This window comes from Diceros bicornis, chromosome 38 (genome assembly GCF_020826845.1).
Source record: "Diceros bicornis minor isolate mBicDic1 chromosome 38, mDicBic1.mat.cur, whole genome shotgun sequence".
Taxonomy (NCBI): domain Eukaryota; kingdom Metazoa; phylum Chordata; class Mammalia; order Perissodactyla; family Rhinocerotidae; genus Diceros; species Diceros bicornis.
The window spans coordinates 29817405-29829994 of NC_080777.1; the positions used below are offsets into that span (position 1 = coordinate 29817405).

Genomic DNA, 12590 nt, shown 5'->3' on the forward strand with positions numbered 1-12590 from the left:
ACAATTCATATATGTAGACCCATTTACAATGATGTAGTTATTGATGTGTTAGGGATTAAGTCTGCCATTTTATGTGTTGTTTTCTATTGGTTTTCTTTGCTTTTTGCCTCTATTTTCTTTTTCCTGCCTTCTTGTGAGTTACTTGAACATTTTTTAGAATTGTATTTTTATTTATCTGTAGTTTTTTTGTTAAGATATAATTGACATATAACATATTAGTTTCAGGTGTAGAACATAATGATTCAATATTTGTGTATGTTGTGAAATGATGAAATGGTCACCACAATAAGTCTTGTCTGTAGTGTTTTTGAGTGTATCTCTTTGCATAGGCTTTTTAGTGGTTGCTACAGGTAATAAACTATATATACATAGCTTATCACAGTTCCTAGTGTTGTCAAATTACCAGTGTGAGTGAAGTATAGAACATTCCTTCCCTTTACATCCCTTTACCTTCGTCTGTTTATATCATTGTCTTAAATATTTCCTTTATATACATTAAGAACACATCAGACAGTGTTATAATTTTTGCTTCAAACATCAAGCATAATTTAGAAAATTCAAGGGAATAAACCCTATTGCATTTACCCATATTTTTGCTTAATGGGTTCTTCCTTCCTTCCTGATATTCCAGGATTCCCTCCTTTTCCTCTCCTTTCTGTTTAAAGAACTTCCTCTAGCCATTCTTTTAGGGCAGATCTGCTGGCAACAGATTCTCTTAGTTTCCCTTCATCTGAGAATGTTCTTGATTTTCCCTTCATTCCTGAGGGATATTTTTACTGACTGTAGGACTCTGGGTTGATAATTCTTTTCTTTCAGCACTTGAAAAATATTGTGCCAGTTCCTTCTGGCCTCCATGGTTTCTGATGAGAAATCCACTGTCATTTTCTTTGTTCTTCCCAGAAAGATAAGATTTCCTGTTTTTCTGGCTGCTTTCAAGATTTTTTCTTTGTCTTTTAGTTTGCAGAAGTTTAATGGTGATGTGTCTGCTCGTGGATTTCTTTGGGTTTATCTTGTTTTGTATTTGCTTCTTGGATCAGTAGGTTTATGTCTCTTTCCAGCTCTGGGAAGATTTCAGCCATATTTCTTGGAATACTTTTTCAGCCCTATCCTCTTTCTCCTCTCTTACCGGGACTTCAGTGACATGAAAGTTAGATCTTTTGTTATAATCCCACAGGTCTCTAAGGATATGCTCACTTTTTTCAGTCTATTTTCTTTCCGTTGTTCAATTCGGTAATTTCTATTGTTCTATCTTCCAGTTCACTGATTCTTTGTTCTGTGTCCTCCGTCCTGCTGTTGATTCCATTCTCTGTGATTTATATTTCAGTTATTGTATTTTTTGTTTTGAATTTTCCATTGAGTTCTTCTTTATATCTTCTATTCTCTGCTGGGCAGGGGTGGGAGTTCCGGCTCCCTACTTGGTCTCTACTGACAGTGAAGGGGGGAGATGTGGCCTCGTTACCAGCAGGCAGGGATGTCCCTGCTCCCTACTTGGCCCTCTGTGACACCACCCAGCGGGGCTGTTAGGGCCTCTCATGACAGCCTCAGCCTGGGGAGGGTGGACTTGCCTTTGCTGGTGTGGGCAGGGGTGGAGCCGTAGTTATTTCTGTGGTGTTGGCTGCAGTGGAGCAGTTATTGCCTAAAGGTTTTCTGTCTTCTAGGCTGCCCCTTCCCTGGTCCTTTGGCGGGAGAGAGCAGCCTTTTGTTGAGGGGTTTTTTGTTTGTGCCCGTTGGCGTCTCTGGGTTGCCAGTGTCTTCAGTTCCAAGTCTGGGGGGGATGAAGCAGAAAGAAAACCCGAGGACCTCGCCACTGTGTTGCCCTCCAGTCCCAAGGCTCCCTGGCCAATCAGCCCTTTTCTCGCCACCTTTCAGAGTCTTCTGATGTTTGTTTTATGGATAATGTCCAGGATTTTTAGTTGTGCTTCATGGGAGGCATAGGGAACAGTACTCCATCTTCCTGGGATTTTTTTGTGGACACCTGTCTGTGCCAGCCCTTAGAGGCACAGAGACAAATGAAATTATTTTTTTGCTTTCAAAGAGCTCAAAGTCTAGCAGAGGAGAGAAATGCAAACAAATAGATCAAATACTGCATTATGAGTATTTCAGTAGGAGCCTATGAGGCATGCTGGAGGCTGAAGGAGATGGAGGTTACCACCCGACCTGGGATGGGGTGGGGGCAAGAATGGCTTCTTGGAGGAACCCATTGTGCCTAAGCTAAGCTCTGAAAGATAAGCAGATTTCTGGATGACATGATGGGAAAGGGCATTCCAGCAGGGAAAGCAGCAGATACAAAGGCTTAGAACATCAAACAGCAAGAGGGTTCAGAGAGCTCTCTGTGGGCTCTGGCCGTGACCGAGGCGGCATGGGAGCGGGTGGGGTGATGAAACCGGAGAAGTTGGCAGAGGGAGGCCAGGGAGTGGGGACGGATCACAGAGGGCATTGTGTGCCATGCTAACCCTCGAAGGGTTTCAAGCATTAAATTATGTGGTCGAGTTTGTATTTCTGGCCAGTCACCCCAGGAGGAACAACACAGGAAGTACAGAGGCCAGAAAGCAGGTTTTCCTTATGGTTCAAGTGAGGTTGACCATCGACAGTGGTGGTGGAGACGGACTGAAGGCATGGATTTGAGAGAGATTTAAGAGCCAGGGGTCACAGGATGCAATGGATGAGGGAGAAGGGAGGAGCCTGGCTCCTCGGCTCAGTAGCCCCAACTGAGAAAAGGAGAGTCAGGTTTTGAGAGGGCAAGAGATGTGTTCAGCTTTAGGCGTGTTGAGTTTGGAGGGAAGATGTCAGACTGACAAATGTCTCAGCAGAGAAGTTAAAGCTGGAGAGAGATGGAGTCGGGGGTCATCACAGAGAATTGAAGTTAAAAACATGGAGCTCGGGGCCAGCCTGGTAGCACAGTGGTTAGGTTCATGCGCTCTGCTTCGGCAGCTTGGGGTTTGCAGTTTCAGATCCCAGATGCAGACCTATGTACCGCTCATCAAGCCATGCTGTGGTGGCGCCCCACATGTAAAGTAGAGGAAGATGGGCATGGATGCTAGCCCAGGGCCAATCTTCCTCAGCAAAAAGAGGAGGATTGGCAACAGATGTTAGCTCAGGGCTAATCTTCCTCACCAAAACAAAAACAAAAACAAAAAATCATGGAGCTCACTGAGAGCATTCACGAATTTAAGACCAAGAACATTGCCGCCATGTTAAAGGGGTGGACAATGGAACAGGAGTCCCTTGGAGGATACCAGGAGGGACCGCGAGAGGGAGAGCAAGGCCATCCTGAGTTTGTATCATTCAGTCTTACCAAACCTACTTCCATATTCGCAAGAGAAGAAATTGAATGCAGGGAACACGCCACACGAGTGACAGAAGAGCCAGACCAGGAGGAAGCAGCTGCCACCTGAGGCAGGAGGACCCAGACCTGTGGGAGCTGGGACCACAGAGGCCAGTCTGGCAGGGCCTGGGGCCCCAAGGAGACTCAGATGCTGCCAGAGACACCTCTGAGGCAGAGGGGGAGGGAGAGAAACCCCCTGGCGGCTCCCTCCTCCCTCCCCCCATGACTTGCCAGTGCCTCCTGTTGGTGGAACTCAGCCAGACGCAGGAGCCCTGGTCCCTGGGACAGGCAGCCTACAGGAATCAGGCAGTCTCCGCACACAGGGTCGAGCTGGGGAACGGGGGGAACGGACACGGGGGCAAGGCCCAGAACTGGCACAGAGGCGAGGAGCAGGGAATTCAAGAAGAGAGTATGCTGCAGTGTCCAGGGCCTCAAGGAGGCCGGCTGACCTGAAGTGTGCCCTGGACTGGGAGGTCAGGAAAGCACCGGCGACCTTAAGGGAAAGTGTTGAGGTCCAGTCCCCGTCTGGGCAACAGCCCTGCTTGCTGACTGTGGAGCTGCTGACCTGGGCCCAGGTCCGTGGCACCCTTCAACAAGCTAGACCCGATCCGGACACAGCTGCTCCCTTCTGAAATCTAAGCTCACACCCCCCTCCCGACCTCAAGCTCTTGTCCTTGCTGCTCCCCGTCTGCCCAGCCTTCAGAGACAGCGTGTACCACATCGCTCAGCACGCCCTCCACACCCGGGAGGCCGGGCCCACGGCCTGGCGTTGTGGGGCCCAGCCCGAGCCCCCACGGTCCGGGTGTCTGAGCGGGGCCGAGCACGGAGGCCGTGCACCCTGCGGGCTCAGCCCATTTGTGCTTTCTCAGCCTCCCCCCGCCCTACTGGTTTCCTCTTGAGCCTCGGCCTGGCTCCTGCTGCACCAGGCTCGCCGCCCTGGTATAACAGCTCTGATCCCCGTGCTCATCGGTCAGTCGGAGAGGAGACGGCAGGGGCACAGCCCCAGCCAGGGCGCATCGGCCCCTGGACCCCAGCTGTGTTAATTGTGCTGGCCCTCCAACAAGCCCACCCTGTTTCCATGTCTGCAGTTAAGACAGAAAGCTCGTTATCTCTGTTGCTCCCATTATCTGCAGACTCTGCTGAGGGCTTTTTCTAGAGCAGCAGCTCCCGAGGCCAACAGAGGCTGGCATTAACTTCTTCCCTGCTGCTGCTGGGAGCCTCTGAGCCCAAGAAAGCAGGCGAAGGAGGCAGCTGGGCTGGCAGGAAAGGCCCTGGGAGAGAGGGGGGCACCTGCGGCCTGGGCCTGGCTCTGTCACAGACTTGCTGGGTGACCTTGGGTAAACAATTGACCTTTTCGGAACCTTGGAAATCCTTTCCTCCCCTCCCTTCTGCCCAGGAAGCTGTGGAAATGAATGAGAAGCTGTCAGCTCCCTTGAGTAGCTGTGCAAATCCCCAGTCTTGTGTTATCACGGTTAACAATGCTTCCCATGGTCCCAACACCGCGCCTCAAGATAAAGCACGTAAGTGGCCCAACAACCAGCGGTGTTTGTGCCCAGGGGAGACTTGCTGGCCGGGACCCTGGACTGCCCAGAGGGACTTGGATTTAGCAGGATTGCAGCCTCACTTTGCAGGGTGTCCTTCAGCAAGTCAGTTAATCTCCCTGTGCTCTAGGTTCTTACCCTGAAAAAATTAGGGAATCTGACTGGCTAACCTCCGAGATCCTTTCCAACCAAGAAATCCCATCACTCGCAATGATTCTTCTTTTCGACGCAATTTGAGAAGGAAGGAAGCTGGCCTTTACCGAATCCCTGATACTGCCAGCTCCTGCACTTCTATCAGTATTTCCATTTCAAATATGAGGAAGATAAGGTTCAGAGAGATTAAATACATTGTCCCGGGCCAAACGTCTAGTACACTGGGGACTCGGTATGCACATCCACTTTCATGAGGCCGTGAAACTATCGCTCTTTTTGTGACACTGTGTTTTCAGAGGCCTGCCCATCTAGATGGCTCCTTACGAGACAGAGCTGAGTGTGGAGGGAGAAAGTAACCAGGCTGAAGACAAGGAGCCTCAATTCTGACTCCTCAACTTCTCTGGAACCACAGTGTTTAGGAAAGAATGAATGAGAGAGAAACTGATTCCTCTGGTCTCCCTGTGTGACTGAGAGATCACCTGAGACATTTCTGCAGACCCTGAAGGTAAAAAAAGTTTATATAGGGGCCGGCCCTGTGGCCTAGTAGTTTAAGTTCAGCACGCTCTGCTTCAGTGGCCTGGATTCGTGGGTTTGGTTCTCAGGTGTGGACCTACACCACTTGTCAGTGGCCATGCTGTGGCAGTAACCCACATATAAAATAGAGGAGGATTGGCATGGATGTTAGCTCAGGGAGAATCTTCCTCAAGCAAAAAGAGGAAGTTTATATAATCTTCGGGCACTGGATTCTTGTTGCCATCTGGGTAAATTGAGGCCCAAGGATGGAACACAGCTGCTAAGTCAGCAGCCACTCCAGGCTGGGATGTGCTTGTGGGCAGCAGATCCTACTTCAGCCTAGTGAGAGTCCTGCTGAGCCCATTTCTAGAATTGCCTCTCAGTCCACAAGAAGCTGCCCAGGGCTCACCTGTCAGTCCGGCTGCCAGGCTGGGACAGCTCAGATGCTTCACCGAGGTCTGGATTCTGGACCTTTGGGTAATCTGCTCCTGAGTCATCCAGAGAGAGGGGTCCGGGGAGAGTCTGGAGCAGACAGGGATGGAGGGGATCCAGGAAGCTCTTGGCTGGCTGGCAGGGAGCCCAGACCCCGGCGCCCCAGGAGGGAGGGAGTGGGGGGAGAAGAGCCCCTGCATTTCCAAACCAAGGGACTCAAAAGAGGGAGAGACAGGCCTAAAATCCTTGCCCTGGAAGCAACGGACAGGGGTCCTCCCACCCAGCCCCGCCCCGCGTACAACTGGTAAGACAAATGCATCCTGACCTGAGTCCCCAGCTGGACAGTTGTCCCAGGGGCCTGCCCTTCTCCCCAGTCTCTCAAGCTCTGAGCAGGTCCTTGGTACCTCGTCCCTGAAGTCGGTCCCTGGGCCGGATCTCTCCTGGCTTCAGGATTCTGAATTTGTGATGCCTCAACTTTTGCCAAGGGCTTGTTTATGGACTGAGAGCCCCCAGAGCAGCAATCTCAGGGCATGTTCTGTGGCTTCTAGTCCTGCAAGATACTCTCTGAGGGAGAAGAAGATGAGGGGGGCGGTTCCTGCGGTCAGCTAAGATTTGGAAGTGCAGTAAAATCCATCAGCCTTTTGGAATCTCGATCTACACTAACATAGGAAAGGCTCTGAGAAGCTCCTCATTTACAAGCACCAAAGAAAAACATAGGTAAATTAGACTTCATCAAAATTAAAAGCTTTAGTGGTTTAAAGGACACTAGCAAGAAAGTGAAAAGATAGCCCACAAAATTGGAAAAAAATATTTGTAAATCATATATCTGATAAGGGTCTGCTATTCAGAATATATAAAGAATGCCTACAACTCAACAACAAAAAAACAACTCAATTTAAAAATGGGCAAATGACTTGAATAGACATTTCTCCAGAGAAGATTACAAATGACCAACAAGCACATGAACAGATGCGCAACATCATTAGTCATCAGGGAAATGCAAGTCAAAACCACAGTGAGACACAACTTTACACCTACTAGGATGGTTATTATCAAATAGACAGAAAATAACAAGTGTTGATGAGAATGTGGAAAAATTGGAACCCTCATACGTTGCTGGTGGGAATGTAAAATGGTGCAGTTGCTTTGGAAAACAGGTTGGCAATTTCTCAAAAAGTTAAACAAAGAGGTACCATTTGACTCAGCAATTCTGTTCCTAGGATACACCCAAGAGAATTGAAGACATATGTCCATACAAAAACTTGTTCATGAATTTTTTACAGCAGCATTATTGATAAGAGCCACAAAGTGGAGACAACCTAAATGTCCATCGGCTGATGAGTGGATAAACAAAATGTGGCATATCCATACGGTGGAATATTATTCAGCCATAAAAAAGGAATGGACTACTGATATATGATACAACATGGATGAACTTTGAAAACATTATGCTAAGTGAAAGAAGCCAGACACAAAAGACCATAGTATATGATCCCATTTATATGATATTTTCAGAATAGGCATATTTACATTTATATGAAATTTTAAGACTATCCATAGAGATGGAAAATGAGTGGTTGCAGGGGCTGGGGATGGGGGATATGGGGAGTGACTACTATTGGGTGTGGGTTTCTGTTTGGGATGGTGAAAATGTTCTGGAATTAGATAGGTGATGGGTGTACAGCTTTGGGAGTAACCTAGAAACCAGTGAATTGTTTGCTTTAAAAGGGCAAATTTTATTATATGTGAACTATATCTCAATAGAAAAGAAAATGAGACCTATTCAAGCCAGCATTTCTCTAACTTATTTGAATATAGGCCGTTTTTACTTCAGAGTACCCAGCAGAAACAGTTAAAAATAGGGAAAGGTTGAAAATTCCCACTTTATAGATGGGGAAAGGAGAAACAAATAGACAACTGTGCTTCAGTGTTATCATCTATAAGATGAGGATAATAATATTTAGTTCCTTGTAGGGTGGCTGTGCTGTTAAATGAGTTAGCATATGTACAGTGAGATTTGAGGGGGTGAACAGGCAGCCCCCCTTTAAGGCCGGGTCGCTAGTGGGGGGTGGGTGGGTGGGAAATGCCCTCGGATTCCAGCCCCTCGGATTCCAAGGCCCAGGCTGCCCCCATTCCAGTCTAGACTCTCCCAGCGATAAGGCCCTGCCTGACTTCTTTGTGTGTATGGAGGTTGAGGTGTGATTTACATGAAATGAAATCCAGTGAGATTTTACAAATGTATACAGTCGGAGCACCACCATCACAACCACGATTTACAACATTTCCATCTCTTCCAAAGTTTCCGTCAGTCCCTGGCCCCCTGGCCCCAAGCCCCTGCCGTCCCTCTTTGACACAGATGTTGATGACTGCAGGAGAGAGGTGCCCTGCCCAGGAGGAGGGGCTGCAGGGAGCTGCTGTGGGGTCGGGGGCGGGGCGGCCAAGGCGGAGCCAGGGGCGGGGCGTAGGGGCTGGGGCGGGGCTACAGGCCAGGGGCGGGGCTTCCTCTCGTCAGCTGAGTCAGCCAGGCCTCCTGCCCTTCGGAGAACTGTCCTCTTGTCCCCTTTTCGAGCACAGCACCGGAAGTGGAGGGCAGGGTGGCACGTGGGGTGGGGTACTGCAGTGCTGGGTGGAGCTAGGAGTTCGGAGGCCTGACTGCACCTCTGATTCTGTGACTGACTCACCGATGACCCCAGACAGTGACCTGTCTTTGTAAGGGCCATGTCACCCCCTCCTGGCACCCCCTAAGCTCTTCTTGCTTCTTTTTCTGCATCCTTAGCACCATCCAACCTGCTGTCTTTTTTCTTCGTCACCTCCCTTCTCACTGGGATGTAGTTAACTCTGCGGATGAGGATTTGGGGCAGAATTCCTGGCATCAGAACCGGGTCCAGCCTCTCCTGTTCCTCTTCTGTAAGACAAGGGTGCTGAATCCAGAGATGTCTAGGTTTCTCTCTAATTTTCTCCTCACTCGCAGTTACCATGGGCTCCCCTGGGAAAGAAGAGGCAGAGGAGGGAGGAGGGAAGTTGTCACCCAGAGAGCAAGTGACACGTTGGTCCAAGAAGGAGGTGAGTGCCCAGAGGGCCTCTTCATTGAGAGTGGGGAGGGAAAGGGTGGTTTGCACAGCCCCTCTGGGTCAGGGCCCAGCCAGGCTCAGTGCAGCTGGGTGGACCCCGCTGCTCCCAGCCAGGGGTTGGTCCTGCCTGGGCAGGGGCTGAGCAAGCCTGGCATAAAGAGGGGCAGGCAGGGAGCTGGGCTGGCACCAGGAAAATCAGCACGTGCAGATGTATGCAAATCTCTGCAGCTCTGCAGCCGCAGTGCTGGTCTCTGGGTAGGAGATCCACAGCCCACCCTGGCCCCACCCCAGGTGTGTCGTCTCCTTCTGGCCATGAATCCCTGCTTCTCCCTCCCAAGAGCATCTTCTTCCTCTTAGCGCCCCCCTTTCCCCACAGGAGGTCTGGGAAAGTGAGAATGCTGAGTCATGGGGTGGGGAACAGAGGGACACGGCCCAGACTGAGAAGGACAGCACCTGAGAGTGACAGGCCAGGGCTGCCGGCCCCCAGGCTCTTGGTTGCCGTCCCTGCTCAACCCCAGATACCAAAATCTCCGCTTTCCGGGTGGGGCACCGCTGCTCGAGGTCTGGGGCAATCTTGGGCAGGGCTTGGCAGTGTCTCAGATGCAGGCTAAGCGATGGGAAGTCCATGTGAGTGAGCCTCCTCTACTCCCCTCAGCCTCCCACCCTCCTCCTCTCGCAGCAGAGCTCCTGGAGAGGGGAGGAGGGTCCTGGGTGTGGAAGCTGCCCCACCCGTGCGGGAAGCAGGCTGTCTGGGTCTGGGCCTTTAATGTTCTACAATGCAGCCTGCCCTCCTCTCACTGCCATCAGCTCTCCCCTCTGCTCCCGCAAACATCCCCCCGTCTGCCGTCAGCAAACCTTAGTGGGACCAGTGACAGCAACACAATCCTGAACCAGAGTTTGAGGGAGAGACACAGGCCTTGCCCCAAGAAGACCTCCAGTCCCCTGGCAAGGGGGGGTCGGGGTGGGACACAAAGGCCCAAAGAACCAGAGAATTCCATCACCGCAAGGCCTGGAATGGAGTCTAGAGAGCTCCTAGCTCAACCCCTTGCTTGGTTGTTGACGAAACAGATGCGAAGTGTGGAAGGGGCGTCCCTGGAGCCACACAGCAGGGATGGCAGTGCTGGAGCCAGGACTGGGGCCTCCTGATTTCCAAGCTGGTGCTCTGGAGGCTCACTGATTCCACTTAATGACAATGAGGGGTGGGCAGTGAAGTCAAGAAGGGGTGGCCTGACCTAGAAGGCTTCCTGGAGGAGGTGTGTCAGGATTGTGCTCTAAAGGCTGACACACGTGAGGGGTGGCAGGGAGCAGATAACCGGTTGTACCCAGCAAGGGACATGAAGGAGAGCTTATGCACCGGTCTGTGGTCCAGATAGCAAAATGGGGGCTCATTGCAGGAAGGGGCGGAAGGTCCCACAGCCCTCACCTCGCAGCTCAGAGCTCTACCTGTGTACCAGGAGTGAGTCCGGTGATGACTGGGATTCCCTTGGTGGCCTCTCCTGTCTCTCTCAGATGCTCACTCTCAGCTCGGGGCCATGTCCCCTCCCAGTCACTCTTCTCACTCCCTCTTCCTGATTACCAGGGGCCTCTGGGGACATAGTTTAGCCTGTGCTGGGCCCCTGACAGCTAAGACACTGCCAAGCCATGCCTGAGCTTGCCCCAGCCCCTGAGCAGTGTTGTCCCATCTGGAAGGTAAAATCTGAGTACCTGGGACTGAGTAGGGACTGCAACCAAGAGCTTGGGGTGTGGGGTAGGGAAGAGGTGTTCACCGCTGCCCTTCCCTCGCTCTCTGAGGCCTTTCCCAGCCCCAGTCTGCCTCCAGCCTGTTCATCCGTCAGCCCCACGAAGCTTGTCAGCAGGTTGGGGCTACTCGGGTTCTCAGGGCTCAGTCCACGCCAGGCTAGAGACAACTTCCCCTCCCCGGAGGGCACTAACGCAGGCCCATAAATTGAGACATCTGCTCTCCCTCCCAGCCCAGGAACCTGGGGCTCTGCAGCCTCTTCTCCTGTTTTCTTTGGCCCTCTTCAACTTTCCTCCTGTTAGTCAGGCCCTGGGGCAGCAGCTGGACGTCAGATGAGTCAGAGGATTGCAGAACCAAATCCAGAACGGAGAGTTTATCCAAATGTCGGTGACCGTTCCCTGCTGGCCCATTCTCTCCTGATTCCCCCTTTTCTGAGCAGTTCCTTAAGCTCCTGTGTGCTGGGCCTGTACCGTATTGGCAGCCATGTGTGAGTTTCTTTGGCAGCATCTCTACTGATGCTCTTGTGGGTGTGGGGGGCAGTTTAGCATGAGCCTGAGTATTTTGTCTCCTCCCCCACCATCAGACTGGGCTGACTATGGCCTCAGCACAGGTTGCTCCTCAGCTCTGAGCCACACCCCGTTCCGGGACCATCCCCCCCCCCCCCCCCCCGCCCTCCCACTTCTGCTCCAGCTACAGCTGCAGGGAGAATCGATGCTCATTGGAGGCTCACAGGGATGGTGATGAATTAGAGCAGGTGTTAAATCTTCAACTTCTGGCCCTAGGGGTCAGTGCAGTGGGACCACCCTCAAAGCAGGGGGGAAGAGGCCAAGTGCACCAAGCCGTCCTGAGAATACCACCAGCCAGGAGCTGGGAGCCAAGGAATCTAGTCTGTCTGCTGAGAAGGGAGTGCACTTCCCAGCCCCATCGGTGGCTCCAAAGGCCATTCTGGGCCCTGCAGTTCTTAGCCCCGTGCTCTGGGAGGGCATCGTGCAGGCAGTGGCTCATTTCTGCCTCACTTGTGCACTTCAGAGCCTCCAAGGTTGGAAGGTTGGTGTTCTCAGGATGACCCGGGAGAAAAGGAGGGGAGGAGGCGGCTGCTGGAATGAAAAGATGTGGAACGCTCCCAGCAGAGGGTCTGGCCAGGCTACAGGAGGAAGCATTAGAGCCAGCTCGTAGAGAGGTCTGTGATCAGGCTAATGTGAGGACACATCGGGACCAGTAGCCAGAGGCAGAGCCAGGTTAGTCCGGACTGCTGACAGAGCCCACCGTGGAGCCTCCTTCAGCAAGGACGGCTGAGGCTCTGGCTTACTCCAAAGCGAAGGAGGGAGGACAGGCAGGCAGGGGGTGGCATTATTCCTGAGGGAGGGTTCTCTCTGGGACACATGGTAGCAGTAAGGAGAGTGAGGGGTGGTGGGGAGGGGAGCTGGCCCTCTCCTCAGCCAGCCTTCCCTGGGGCAGAGCAGCGGGATGGGAGGGCAGCTCCAGCCTCCGCCCTGGCGAACTGGGAGCTGTCCAGCACGGGACCTGCTGAAACCAACAGGGGCCCCAGGGGAAAGGTGTGGTGGCTCTCCCCGGGTGCCCTCGGTGGCTCACTGCCCCCTCTCTGCTCCAGAGATTGAGAGACCACCTTACAAGTCAGCCCCGAGAAAGGGAACATGGAGCAGAGGATCTTTGCACCTTCTCTACGGGGAAGGGCATCGGTGGGGGGAAGAGAAGCAACGCGGTGTTCAAGAAGCACGCAGTGTTCAGTTCTGAGCATTAGTCAAGGTGAGGTGCACTGCTCTGCCCCCGAGGGGAGGGGCGTGAAAGCATGTGAG

General features: G+C 52.2%; 1 protein-coding gene across 5 annotated transcripts in view; it reads left to right on the plus strand.

The window, feature by feature from the left end:
- Positions 1 to 12590, plus strand: part of NAV1 (neuron navigator 1) — a 235722-nt gene that overhangs the window by 34015 nt on the left and 189117 nt on the right. The window lies entirely within an intron of this gene.